Here is a 14500-nt window from a genome sequence, read left to right as displayed (position 1 = left end):
TCCGAAGGTCGTAGAAGCTCGGGGATGGTCCCAATGGATCGGGCAGAGCCACATTAGTCAAGATGGAACCAACTTCCAAGTCTCTATGACCTTCAGAAAAAAAGTTATTGAACAATATCTTGAACTCCTATAGGTTTTCATCCCTAACCCTAACCCTAATCACAACCAAAAAATCAAACACTAATCACAACCCTAACCCTACCCCTTCCAAAGGTCGTAGAAGCTCGGGGGTGGTACCAATGGATCGGGCATAGCCACATTAGTGGAGATGGAACCAACTTCCAAGTCTCTATGACCTACAGAAAAAAAGTTATTGAAGAATATCTTGAGCTCCAATGGGTATTCATCCCTAACCCTAACCCTAATCACAACCCTAACCCTAACCCTAATTGCAACCCTAACCCATATTAGGGATTAATTGGAATAACTCCGCGCTGCTTGCTCGAAACGTGCTGAAATTCGGTCTGGTTGTGTGGCAGGCCACCCTTTATTAATCATGCAATGCACAAGTCTCTAGGACTTTCAGAAGAAAAGTTATTCAAAAATATCTTGTACTTTTTTTTATAGATTTGGTGGTTTCACCATTTCCGAAGGTCGTAGAAGTTCGGGGATGGTCCCAATGGATCGGGCAGAGCCACATTAGTGGAGATGGAACCAACTTCCAAGTCTCTATGACCTTCAGAAAAAAAGTTATTGAACAATATCTTGAACTCCTATAGGTTTTCATCCCTAACCCTAACCCTAATCACAACCAAAAAATCAAACACTAATCACAACCCTAACCCTACCCCTTCCAAAGGTCGTAGAAGCTCGGGGGTGGTACCAATGGATCGGGCATAGCCACATTAGTGGAGATGGAACCAACTTCCAAGTCTCTATGACCTACAGAAAAAAAGTTATTGAAGAATATCTTGAGCTCCAATGGGTATTCATCCCTAACCCTAACCCTAATAGCAACCCTAACCCTAACCCTAATCACAACCCTAACCCTAACCCTAATTGCATCTTAACCCATATTAGGGATTAATTGGAATAACTCCGCGCTGCTTGCTCGAAACGTGCTGAAATTCGGTCTGGTTGTGTGGCAGGCCACCCTTTATTAATCATGAAATGCACAAGTCTCTAGGACTTTCAGAAGAAAAGTTATTCAAAAATATCTTGTACTTTTTTTTATAGATTTGGTGGTTTCACCATTTCCGAAGGTCGTAGAAGCTCGGGGATGGTCCCAATGGATCGGGCAGAGCCACATTAGTCAAGATGGAACCAACTTCCAAGTCTCTATGACCTTCAGAAAAAAAGTTATTGAACAATATCTTGAACTCCTATAGGTTTTCATCCCTAACCCTAACCCTAATCACAACCAAAAAATCAAACACTAATCACAACCCTAACCCTACCCCTTCCAAAGGTCGTAGAAGCTCGGGGGTGGTACCAATGGATCGGGCATAGCCACATTAGTGGAGATGGAACCAACTTCCAAGTCTCTATGACCTACAGAAAAAAAGTTATTGAAGAATATCTTGAGCTCCAATGGGTATTCATCCCTAACCCTAACCCTAATCACAACCCTAACCCTAACCCTAATTGCAACCCTAACCCTAATTGCAACCCTAACCCATATTAGGGATTAATTGGAATAACTCCGCGCTGCTTGCTCGAAACGTGCTGAAATTCGGTGTGGTTGTGTGGCAGGCCACCCTTTATTAATCATGAAATGCACAAGTCTCTAGGACTTTCAGAAGAAAAGTTATTCAAAAATATCTTGTACTTTTTTTTTATAGATTTGGTGGTTTCACCATTTCCGAAGGTCGTAGAAGCTCGGCGATGGTCCCAATGGATCGGGCAGAGCCACATTAGTCAAGATGGAACCAACTTCCAAGTCTCTATGACCTTCAGAAAAAAAGTTATTGAACAATATCTTGAACTCCTATTGGTTTTCATCCCTAACCCTAACCCTAATCACAACCAAAAAATCAAACACTAATCACAACCCTAACCCTACCCCTTCCAAAGGTCGTAGAAGCTCGGGGGTGGTACCAATGGATCGGGCATAGCCACATTAGTGGAGATGGAACCAACTTCCAAGTCTCTATGACCTACAGAAAAAAAGTTATTGAAGAATATCTTGAGCTCCAATGGGTATTCATCCCTAACCCTAACCCTAATAGCAACCCTAACCCTAACCCTAATCACAACCCTAACCCTAATTGCAACCCTAACCCATATTAGGGATTAATTGGAATAACTCCGCGCTGCTTGCTCGAAACGTGCTGAAATTCGGTGTGGTTGTGTGGCAGGCCACCCTTTATTAATCATGAAATGCACAAGTCTCTAGGCCTTTCAGAAGAAAAGTTATTCAAAAATATCTTGTACTTTTTTTTATAGATTTGGTGGTTTCACCATTTCCGAAGGTCGTAGAAGCTCGGCGATGGTCCCAATGGATCGGGCAGAGCCACATTAGTGGAGATGGAACCAACTTCCAAGTCTCTATGACCTTCAGAAAAAAAGTTATTGAACAATATCTTGAACTCCTATAGGTTTTCATCCCTAACCCTAACCCTAATCACAACCAAAAAATCAAACACTAATCACAACCCTAACCCTACCCCTTCCAAAGGTCGTAGAAGCTCGGGGGTGGTACCAATGGATCGGGCATAGCCACATTAGTGGAGATGGAACCAACTTCCAAGTCTCTATGACCTACAGAAAAAAAGTTATTGAAGAATATCTTGAGCTCCAATGGGTATTCATCCCTAACCCTAACCCTAATCACAACCCTAACCCTAACCCTAATTGCAACCCTAACCCTAATTGCAACCCTAACCCATATTAGGGATTAATTGGAATAACTCCGCGCTGCTTGCTCGAAACGTGCTGAAATTCGGTCTGGTTGTGTGGCAGGCCACCCTTTATTAATCATGAAATGCACAAGTCTCTAGGACTTTCAGAAGAAAAGTTATTCAAAAATATCTTGTACTTTTTTTTTATAGATTTGGTGGTTTCACCATTTCCGAAGGTCGTAGAAGCTCGGGGATGGTCCCAATGGATCGGGCAGAGCCACATTAGTGGAGATGGAACCAACTTCCAAGTCTCTATGACCTACAGAAAAAAAGTTATTGAAGAATATCTTGAGCTCCAATGGGTATTCATCCCTAACCCTAACCCTAATAGCAACCCTAACCCTAACCCTAATCACAACCCTAACCCTAATTGCAACCCTAACCCATATTAGGGATTAATTGGAATAACTCTGCGCTGCTTGCTCGAAACGTGCTGAAATTCGGTGTGGTTGTGTGGCAGGCCACCCTTTATTAATCATGAAATGCACAAGTCTCTAGGACTTTCAGAAGAAAAGTTATTCAAAAATATCTTGTACTTTTTTTTTATAGATTTGGTGGTTTCACCATTTCCGAAGGTCGTAGAAGCTCGGCGATGGTCCCAATGGATCGGGCAGAGCCACATTAGTCAAGATGGAACCAACTTCCAAGTCTCTATGACCTTCAGAAAAAAAGTTATTGAACAATATCTTGAACTCCTATAGGTTTTCATCCCTAACCCTAACCCTAATCACAACCAAAAAATCAAACACTAATCACAACCCTAACCCTACCCCTTCCAAAGGTCGTAGAAGCTCGGGGGTGGTACCAATGGATCGGGCATAGCCACATTAGTGGAGATGGAACCAACTTCCAAGTCTCTATGACCTACAGAAAAAAAGTTATTGAAGAATATCTTGAGCTCCAATGGGTATTCATCCCTAACCCTAACCCTAATAGCAACCCTAACCCTAACCCTAATCACAACCCTAACCCTAACCCTAATTGCATCTTAACCCATATTAGGGATTAATTGGAATAACTCCGCGCTGCTTGCTCGAAACGTGCTGAAATTCGGTCTGGTTGTGTGGCAGGCCACCCTTTATTAATCATGAAATGCACAAGTCTCTAGGACTTTCAGAAGAAAAGTTATTCAAAAATATCTTGTACTTTTTTTTATAGATTTGGTGGTTTCACCATTTCCGAAGGTCGTAGAAGCTCGGGGATGGTCCCAATGGATCGGGCAGAGCCACATTAGTCAAGATGGAACCAACTTCCAAGTCTCTATGACCTTCAGAAAAAAAGTTATTGAACAATATCTTGAACTCCTATAGGTTTTCATCCCTAACCCTAACCCTAATCACAACCAAAAAATTAAACACTAATCACAACCCTAACCCTACCCCTTCCAAAGGTCGTAGAAGCTCGGGGGTGGTACCAATGGATCGGGCATAGCCACATTAGTGGAGATGGAACCAACTTCCAAGTCTCTATGACCTACAGAAAAAAAGTTATTGAAGAATATCTTGAGCTCCAATGGGTATTCATCCCTAACCCTAACCCTAATCACAACCCTAACCCTAACCCTAATTGCAACCCTAACCCTAATTGCAACCCTAACCCATATTAGGGATTAATTGGAATAACTCCGCGCTGCTTGCTCGAAACGTGCTGAAATTTGGTGTGGTTGTGTGGCAGGCCACCCTTTATTAATCATGAAATGCACAAGTCTCTAGGACTTTCAGAAGAAAAGTTATTCAAAAATATCTTGTACTTTTTTTTTATAGATTTGGTGGTTTCACCATTTCCGAAGGTCGTAGAAGCTCGGCGATGGTCCCAATGGATCGGGCAGAGCCACATTAGTCAAGATGGAACCAACTTCCAAGTCTCTATGACCTTCAGAAAAAAAGTTATTGAACAATATCTTGAACTCCTATTGGTTTTCATCCCTAACCCTAACCCTAATCACAACCAAAAAATCAAACACTAATCACAACCCTAACCCTACCCCTTCCAAAGGTCGTAGAAGCTCGGGGGTGGTACCAATGGATCGGGCATAGCCACATTAGTGGAGATGGAACCAACTTCCAAGTCTCTATGACCTACAGAAAAAAAGTTATTGAAGAATATCTTGAGCTCCAATGGGTATTCATCCCTAACCCTAACCCTAATAGCAACCCTAACCCTAACCCTAATCACAACCCTAACCCTAATTGCAACCCTAACCCATATTAGGGATTAATTGGAATAACTCCGCGCTGCTTGCTCGAAACGTGCTGAAATTCGGTGTGGTTGTGTGGCAGGCCACCCTTTATTAATCATGAAATGCACAAGTCTCTAGGACTTTCAGAAGAAAAGTTATTCAAAAATATCTTGTACTTTTTTTTATAGATTTGGTGGTTTCACCATTTCCGAAGGTCGTAGAAGCTCGGCGATGGTCCCAATGGATCGGGCAGAGCCACATTAGTGGAGATGGAACCAACTTCCAAGTCTCTATGACCTTCAGAAAAAAAGTTATTGAACAATATCTTGAACTCCTATAGGTTTTCATCCCTAACCCTAACCCTAATCACAACCAAAAAATCAAACACTAATCACAACCCTAACCCTACCCCTTCCAAAGGTCGTAGAAGCTCGGGGGTGGTACCAATGGATCGGGCATAGCCACATTAGTGGAGATGGAACCAACTTCCAAGTCTCTATGACCTACAGAAAAAAAGTTATTGAAGAATATCTTGAGCTCCAATGGGTATTCATCCCTAACCCTAACCCTAATCACAACCCTAACCCTAACCCTAATTGCAACCCTAACCCTAATTGCAACCCTAACCCATATTAGGGATTAATTGGAATAACTCCGCGCTGCTTGCTCGAAACGTGCTGAAATTCGGTCTGGTTGTGTGGCAGGCCACCCTTTATTAATCATGAAATGCACAAGTCTCTAGGACTTTCAGAAGAAAAGTTATTCAAAAATATCTTGTACTTTTTTTTTATAGATTTGGTGGTTTCACCATTTCCGAAGGTCGTAGAAGCTCGGGGATGGTCCCAATGGATCGGGCAGAGCCACATTAGTGGAGATGGAACCAACTTCCAAGTCTCTATGACCTACAGAAAAAAAGTTATTGAAGAATATCTTGAGCTCCAATGGGTATTCATCCCTAACCCTAACCCTAATAGCAACCCTAACCCTAACCCTAATCACAACCCTAACCCTAATTGCAACCCTAACCCATATTAGGGATTAATTGGAATAACTCTGCGCTGCTTGCTCGAAACGTGCTGAAATTCGGTGTGGTTGTGTGGCAGGCCACCCTTTATTAATCATGAAATGCACAAGTCTCTAGGACTTTCAGAAGAAAAGTTATTCAAAAATATCTTGTACTTTTTTTTTATAGATTTGGTGGTTTCACCATTTCCGAAGGTCGTAGAAGCTCGGCGATGGTCCCAATGGATCGGGCAGAGCCACATTAGTCAAGATGGAACCAACTTCCAAGTCTCTATGACCTTCAGAAAAAAAGTTATTGAACAATATCTTGAACTCCTATTGGTTTTCATCCCTAACCCTAACCCTAATCACAACCAAAAAATCAAACACTAATCACAACCCTAACCCTACCCCTTCCAAAGGTCGTAGAAGCTCGGGGGTGGTACCAATGGATCGGGCATAGCCACATTAGTGGAGATGGAACCAACTTCCAAGTCTCTATGACCTACAGAAAAAAAGTTATTGAAGAATATCTTGAGCTCCAATGGGTATTCATCCCTAACCCTAACCCTAATAGCAACCCTAACCCTAACCCTAATCACAACCCTAACCCTAACCCTAATTGCAACCCTAACCCTAACCCTAATTGCAACCCTAACCCATATTAGGGATTAATTGGAATAACTCCGCGCTGCTTGCTCGAAACGTGCTGAAATTCGGTGTGGTTGTGTGGCAGGCCACCCTTTATTAATCATGAAATGCACACGTCTCTAGGACTTTCAGAAGAAAAGTTATTCAAAAATATCTTGTACTTTTTTTTATAGATTTGGTGGTTTCACCATTTCCGAAGGTCGTAGAAGCTCGGGGATGGTCCCAATGGATCGGGCAGAGCCACATTAGTCAAGATGGAACCAACTTCCAAGTCTCTATGACCTTCAGAAAAAAAGTTATTGAACAATATCTTGAACTCCTATAGGTTTTCATCCCTAACCCTAACCCTAATCACAACCAAAAAATCAAACACTAATCACAACCCTAACCCTACCCCTTCCAAAGGTCGTAGAAGCTCGGGGGTGGTACCAATGGATCGGGCATAGCCACATTAGTGGAGATGGAACCAACTTCCAAGTCTCTATGACCTACAGAAAAAAAGTTATTGAAGAATATCTTGAGCTCCAATGGGTATTCATCCCTAACCCTAACCCTAATCACAACCCTAACCCTAACCCTAATTGCAACCCTAACCCATATTAGGGATTAATTGGAATAACTCCGCGCTGCTTGCTCGAAACGTGCTGAAATTCGGTCTGGTTGTGTGGCAGGCCACCCTTTATTAATCATGCAATGCACAAGTCTCTAGGACTTTCAGAAGAAAAGTTATTCAAAAATATCTTGTACTTTTTTTTATAGATTTGGTGGTTTCACCATTTCCGAAGGTCGTAGAAGTTCGGGGATGGTCCCAATGGATCGGGCAGAGCCACATTAGTCAAGATGGAACCAACTTCCAAGTCTCTATGACCTTCAGAAAAAAAGTTATTGAACAATATCTTGAACTCCTATAGGTTTTCATCCCTAACCCTAACCCTAATCACAACCAAAAAATCAAACACTAATCACAACCCTAACCCTACCCCTTCCAAAGGTCGTAGAAGCTCGGGGGTGGTACCAATGGATCGGGCATAGCCACATTAGTGGAGATGGAACCAACTTCCAAGTCTCTATGACCTACAGAAAAAAAGTTATTGAAGAATATCTTGAGCTCCAATGGGTATTCATCCCTAACCCTAACCCTAATAGCAACCCTAACCCTAACCCTAATCACAACCCTAACCCTAACCCTAATTGCATCTTAACCCATATTAGGGATTAATTGGAATAACTCCGCGCTGCTTGCTCGAAACGTGCTGAAATTCGGTCTGGTTGTGTGGCAGGCCACCCTTTATTAATCATGAAATGCACAAGTCTCTAGGACTTTCAGAAGAAAAGTTATTCAAAAATATCTTGTACTTTTTTTTATAGATTTGGTGGTTTCACCATTTCCGAAGGTCGTAGAAGCTCGGGGATGGTCCCAATGGATCGGGCAGAGCCACATTAGTCAAGATGGAACCAACTTCCAAGTCTCTATGACCTTCAGAAAAAAAGTTATTGAACAATATCTTGAACTCCTATAGGTTTTCATCCCTAACCCTAACCCTAATCACAACCAAAAAATCAAACACTAATCACAACCCTAACCCTACCCCTTCCAAAGGTCGTAGAAGCTCGGGGGTGGTACCAATGGATCGGGCATAGCCACATTAGTGGAGATGGAACCAACTTCCAAGTCTCTATGACCTACAGAAAAAAAGTTATTGAAGAATATCTTGAGCTCCAATGGGTATTCATCCCTAACCCTAACCCTAATAGCAACCCTAACCCTAACCCTAATCACAACCCTAACCCTAACCCTAATTGCAACCCTAACCCATATTAGGGATTAATTGGAATAACTCCGCGCTGCTTGCTCGAAACGTGCTGAAATTCGGTGTGGTTGTGTGGCAGGCCACCCTTTATTAATCATGAAATGCACAAGTCTCTAGGACTTTCAGAAGAAAAGTTATTCAAAAATATCTTGTACTTTTTTTTTATAGATTTGGTGGTTTCACCATTTCCGAAGGTCGTAGAAGCTCGGGGATGGTCCCAATGGATCGGGCAGAGCCACATTAGTGGAGATGGAACCAACTTCCAAGTCTCTATGACCTTCAGAAAAAAAGTTATTGAACAATATCTTGAACTCCTATAGGTTTTCATCCCTAACCCTAACCCTAATCACAACCAAAAAATCAAACACTAATCACAACCCTAACCCTACCCCTTCCAAAGGTCGTAGAAGCTCGGGGGTGGTACCAATGGATCGGGCATAGCCACATTAGTGGAGATGGAACCAACTTCCAAGTCTCTATGACCTACAGAAAAAAAGTTATTGAAGAATATCTTGAGCTCCAATGGGTATTCATCCCTAACCCTAACCCTAATAGCAACCCTAACCCTAACCCTAATCACAACCCTAACCCTAACCCTAATTGCAACCCTAACCCATATTAGGGATTAATTGGAATAACTCCGCGCTGCTTACTCGAAACGTGCTGAAATTCGGTGTGGTTGTGTGGCAGGCCACCCTTTATTAATCATGAAATGCACAAGTCTCTAGGACTTTCAGAAGAAAAGTTATTCAAAAATATCTTGTACTTTTTTTTATAGATTTGGTGGTTTCACCATTTCCGAAGGTCGTAGAAGCTCGGGGATGGTCCCAATGGATCGGGCACAGCCACATTAGTGGAGATGGAACCAACTTCCAAGTCTCTATGACCTTCAGAAAAAAAGTTATTGAACAATATCTTGAACTCCTATAGGTTTTCATCCCTAACCCTAACCGTAATCACAACCAAAAAATCAAACACTAATCACAACCCTAACCCTACCCCTTCCAAAGGTCGTAGAAGCTCGGGGGTGGTACCAATGGATCGGGCACAGCCACATTAGTGGAGATGGAACCAACTTCCAAGTCTCTATGACCTACAGAAAAAAAGTTATTGAAGAATATCTTGAGCTCCAATGGGTATTCATCCCTAACCCTAACCCTAATAGCAACCCTAACCCTAACCCTAATCACAACCCTAACCCTAACCCTAATTGCAACCCTAACCCATATTAGGGATTAATTGGAATAACTCTGCGCTGCTTGCTCGAAACGTGCTGAAATTCGGTGTGGTTGTGTGGCAGGCCACCCTTTATTAATCATGAAATGCACAAGTCTCTAGGACTTTCAGAAGAAAAGTTATTCAAAAATATCTTGTACTTTTTTTTATAGATTTGGTGGTTTCACCATTTCCGAAGGTCGTAGAAGCTCGGGGATGGTCCCAATGGATCGGGCATAGCCACATTAGTGGAGATGGAACCAACTTCCAAGTCTCTATGACCTACAGAAAAAAAGTTATTGAAGAATATCTTGAGCTCCAATGGGTATTCATCCCTAACCCTAACCCTAATAGCAACCCTAACCCTAATCACAACCCTAACCCTAACCCTAATTGCAACCCTAACCCTAACCCTAACCCTAATTGCAACCCTAACCCATATTAGGGATTAATTGGAATAACTCCGCGCTGCTTGCTCGAAACGTGCTGAAATTCGGTGTGGTTGTGTGGCAGGCCACCCTTTATTAATCATGAAATGCACAAATCTCTAGGACTTTCAGAAGAAAAGTTATTCAAAAATATCTTGTACTTTTTTTTTATAGATTTGGTGGTTTCACCATTTCCGAAGGTCGTAGAAGCTCGGGGATGGTCCCAATGGATCGGGCAGAGCCACATTAGTGGAGATGGAACCAACTTCCAAGTCTCTATGACCTTCAGAAAAAAAGTTATTGAACAATATCTTGAACTCCTATAGGTTTTCATCTCTAACCCTAACCCTAATCACAACCAAAAAATCAAACACTAATCACAACCCTAACCCTACCCCTTCCAAAGGTCGTAGAAGCTCGGGGGTGGTACCAATGGATCGGGCATAGCCACATTAGTGGAGATGGAACCAACTTCCAAGTCTCTATGACCTACAGAAAAAAAGTTATTGAAGAATATCTTGAGCTCCAATGGGTATTCATCCCTAACCCTAACCCTAATAGCAACCCTAACCCTAATCACAACCCTAACCCTAACCCTAATTGCAACCCTAACCCTAACCCTAACCCTAATTGCAACCCTAACCCATATTAGGGATTAATTGGAATAACTCCGCGCTGCTTGCTCGAAACGTGCTGAAATTCGGTGTGGTTGTGTGGCAGGCCACCCTTTATTAATCATGAAATGCACAAGTCTCTAGGACTTTCAGAAGAAAAGTTATTCAAAAATATCTTGTACTTTTTTTTATAGATTTGGTGGTTTCACCATTTCCGAAGGTCGTAGAAGCTCGGGGATGGTCCCAATGGATCGGGCATAGCCACATTAGTGGAGATGGAACCAACTTCCAAGTCTCTATGACCTACAGAAAAAAAGTTATTGAAGAATATCTTGAGCTCCAATGGGTATTCATCCCTAACCCTAACCCTAATAGCAACCCTAACCCTAATCACAACCCTAACCCTAACCCTAATTGCAACCCTAACCCTAACCCTAACCCTAATTGCAACCCTAACCCATATTAGGGATTAATTGGAATAACTCCGCGCTGCTTGCTCGAAACGTGCTGAAATTCGGTGTGGTTGTGTGGCAGGCCACCCTTTATTAATCATGAAATGCACAAATCTCTAGGACTTTCAGAAGAAAAGTTATTCAAAAATATCTTGTACTTTTTTTTTATAGATTTGGTGGTTTCACCATTTCCGAAGGTCGTAGAAGCTCGGGGATGGTCCCAATGGATCGGGCAGAGCCACATTAGTGGAGATGGAACCAACTTCCAAGTCTCTATGACCTTCAGAAAAAAAGTTATTGAACAATATCTTGAACTCCTATAGGTTTTCATCTCTAACCCTAACCCTAATCACAACCAAAAAATCAAACACTAATCACAACCCTAACCCTACCCCTTCCAAAGGTCGTAGAAGCTCGGGGGTGGTACCAATGGATCGGGCATAGCCACATTAGTGGAGATGGAACCAACTTCCAAGTCTCTATGACCTACAGAAAAAAAGTTATTGAAGAATATCTTGAGCTCCAATGGGTATTCATCCCTAACCCTAACCCTAATAGCAACCCTAACCCTAATCACAACCCTAACCCTAACCCTAATTGCAACCCTAACCCTAACCCTAACCCTAATTGCAACCCTAACCCATATTAGGGATTAATTGGAATAACTCCGCGCTGCTTGCTCGAAACGTGCTGAAATTCGGTGTGGTTGTGTGGCAGGCCACCCTTTATTAATCATGAAATGCACAAGTCTCTAGGACTTTCAGAAGAAAAGTTATTCAAAAATATCTTGTACTTTTTTTTTATAGATTTGGTGGTTTCACCATTTCCGAAGGTCGTAGAAGCTCGGGGATGGTCCCAATGGATCGGGCAGAGCCACATTAGTGGAGATGGAACCAACTTCCAAGTCTCTATGACCTTCAGAAAAAAAGTTATTGAACAATATCTTGAACTCCTATAGGTTTTCATCCCTAACCCTAACCCTAATCACAACCATAAAATCAAACACTAATCACAACCCTAACCCTACCCCTTCCAAAGGTCGTAGAAGCTCGGGGGTGGTACCAATGGATCGGGCATAGCCACATTAGTGGAGATGGAACCAACTTCCAAGTCTCTATGACCTACAGAAAAAAAGTTATTGAAGAATATCTTGAGCTCCAATGGGTATTCATCCCTAACCCTAACCCTAATAGCAACCCTAACCCTAACCCTAATCACAACCCTAACCCTAACCCTAATTGCAACCCTAACCCTAACCCTAACCCTAATTGCAACCCTAACCCATATTAGGGATTAATTGGAATATCTCCGCGCTGCTTGCTCGAAACGTGCTGAAATTCGGTGTGGTTGTGTGGCAGGCCACCCTTTATTAATCATGAAATGCACAAGTCTCTAGGACTTTCAGAAGAAAAGTTATTCAAAAATATCTTGTACTTTTTTTTTATAGATTTGGTGGTTTCACCATTTCCGAAGGTCGTAGAAGCTCGGGGATGGTCCCAATGGATCGGGCAGAGCCACATTAGTGGAGATGGAACCAACTTCCAAGTCTCTATGACCTTCAGAAAAAAAGTTATTGAACAATATCTTGAACTCCTATAGGTTTTCATCCCTAACCCTAACCCTAATCACAACCATAAAATCAAACACTAATCACAACCCTAACCCTACCCCTTCCAAAGGTCGTAGAAGCTCGGGGGTGGTACCAATGGATCGGGCATAGCCACATTAGTGGAGATGGAACCAACTTCCAAGTCTCTATGACCTACAGAAAAAAAGTTATTGAAGAATATCTTGAGCTCCAATGGGTATTCATCCCTAACCCTAACCCTAATAGCAACCCTAACCCTAACCCTAATCACAACCCTAACCCTAACCCTAATTGCAACCCTAACCCTAACCCTAACCCTAATTGCAACCCTAACCCATATTAGGGATTAATTGGAATATCTCCGCGCTGCTTGCTCGAAACGTGCTGAAATTCGGTGTGGTTGTGTGGCAGGCCACCCTTTATTAATCATGAAATGCACAAATCTCTAGGACTTTCAGAAGAAAAGTTATTCAAAAATATCTTGTACTTTTTTTTTATAGATTTGGTGGTTTCACCATTTCCGAAGGTCGTAGAAGCTCGGGGATGGTCCCAATGGATCGGGCAGAGCCACATTAGTGGAGATGGAACCAACTTCCAAGTCTCTATGACCTTCAGAAAAAAAGTTATTGAACAATATCTTGAACTCCTATAGGTTTTCATCCCTAACCCTAACCCTAATCACAACCAAAAAATCAAACACTAATCACAACCCTAACCCTACCCCTTCCAAAGGTCGTAGAAGCTCGGGGGTGGTACCAATGGATCGGGCATAGCCACATTAGTGGAGATGGAACCAACTTCCAAGTCTCTATGACCTACAGAAAAAAAGTTATTGAAGAATATCTTGAGCTCCAATGGGTATTCATCCCTAACCCTAACCCTAATAGCAACCCTAACCCTAACCCTAATCACAACCCTAACCCTAACCCTAATTGCAGCCCTAACCCTAACCCTAACCCTAATTGCAACCCTAACCCATATTAGGGATTAATTGGAATAACTCCGCGCTGCTTGCTCAAAACGTGCTGAAATTCGGTGTGGTTGTGTGGCAGACCACCCTTTATTAATCATGAAATGCACAAGTCTCTAGGACTTTCAGAAGAAAAGTTATTCAAAAATATCTTGTACTTTTTTTAAATAGATTTGGTGGTTTCACCATTTCCAAAGGTCGTAGAAGCTCGGGGATGGTCCCAATGGATCGGGCAGAGCCACATTAGTGGAGATGGAACCAACTTCAAAGTCTCTATGACCTTCAGAAAAAAAGTTATTGAACAATATCTTGAACTCCTATAGGTTTTCATCCCTAACCCTAACCCTAATCACAACCAAAAAATCAAACACTAATCACAACCCTAACCCTACCCCTTCCAAAGGTCGTAGAAGCTCGGGGGTGGTACCAATGGATCGGGCATAGCCACATTAGTGGAGATGGAACCAACTTCCAAGTCTCTATGACCTACAGAAAAAAAGTTATTGAAGAATATCTTGAGCTCCAATGGGTATTCATCCCTAACCCTAACCCTAATAGCAACCCTAACCCTAACCCTAATCACAACCCTAACCCTAACCCTAATTGCAACCCTAACCCTAACCCTAACCCTAATTGCAACCCTAACCCATATTAGGGATTAATTGGAATATCTCTGCGCTGCTTGCTCGAAACGTGCTGAAATTCGGTGTGGTTGTGTGGCAGGCCACCCTTTATTAATCATGAAATGCA

Source organism: Paralichthys olivaceus, chromosome 12 (assembly GCF_024713975.1).
Source record: "Paralichthys olivaceus isolate ysfri-2021 chromosome 12, ASM2471397v2, whole genome shotgun sequence".
Classification (NCBI taxonomy): domain Eukaryota; kingdom Metazoa; phylum Chordata; class Actinopteri; order Pleuronectiformes; family Paralichthyidae; genus Paralichthys; species Paralichthys olivaceus.
The sequence above is the reverse complement of the archived record's forward strand: the minus strand, read 5'-3'. Positions refer to the sequence as shown.